This window comes from Seriola lalandi, unplaced genomic scaffold (genome assembly GCF_002814215.2).
Source record: "Seriola lalandi dorsalis isolate HSWRI2012SDOR001 ecotype SW California unplaced genomic scaffold, Sedor1 jcf7180002054703, whole genome shotgun sequence".
Classification (NCBI taxonomy): Eukaryota; Metazoa; Chordata; class Actinopteri; order Carangiformes; family Carangidae; genus Seriola; species Seriola lalandi.
In genome coordinates this window covers 805,219-805,847 of record NW_019525256.1, presented here as the reverse complement: position 1 = coordinate 805,847, position 629 = coordinate 805,219, and positions in this window count along the sequence as shown.

The window sequence follows — 629 nt, the reverse complement described above, 5'->3', positions numbered from 1 at the left end:
GCTCCTCAGTTTGTAGGCAGGGAATTCAGAGTGACGCCCAGTGGCTTGAGACAAACTTGGGTCCATTTTCCCCATATGCAACATACTCTGACCTCAAAGTCTTCAACATCTCTGGGGTAAGTCATCCATTTCACTACCAAGCTCCCTTGAAAACTGCAACACACTATTGTCAACTTGGAAAGTCTGCCCGCAGGGGTCGTTCTTTCCATGTCAAAGATAAAAGCGGTTTGTATATCCTTTGTCTGTGTCAATTTTTTGTTTTCTTGTTTATTTAAATTGTGTTTCAATTGTTGTCACTTTTTTAATCCATTATGGGACTGATTTGACCAATCTACCCAGTTGTACAAATGTCATGGAAACTGGAACAGGAATACAAAATGATACTTTTACTTCCTATTTTAGGTGCTAAGTATAGCTGTTGAAAATCGCTTCTAGACCGTGGTTGTCCAGGGTCTATACTTCATAAATAGTATTACACATATATTAAGGCTCATTCCTTTTTTGCAGGGCATACATGGATACATTAATTAATTGTGTGAATCTGCGAAAATATATTGTCAAGCCTTTACTTCCCCAATAGAGGGCTCTTCTTGGGTTCATAGGGATGCGAAAAGTAATGATTGTCTTTT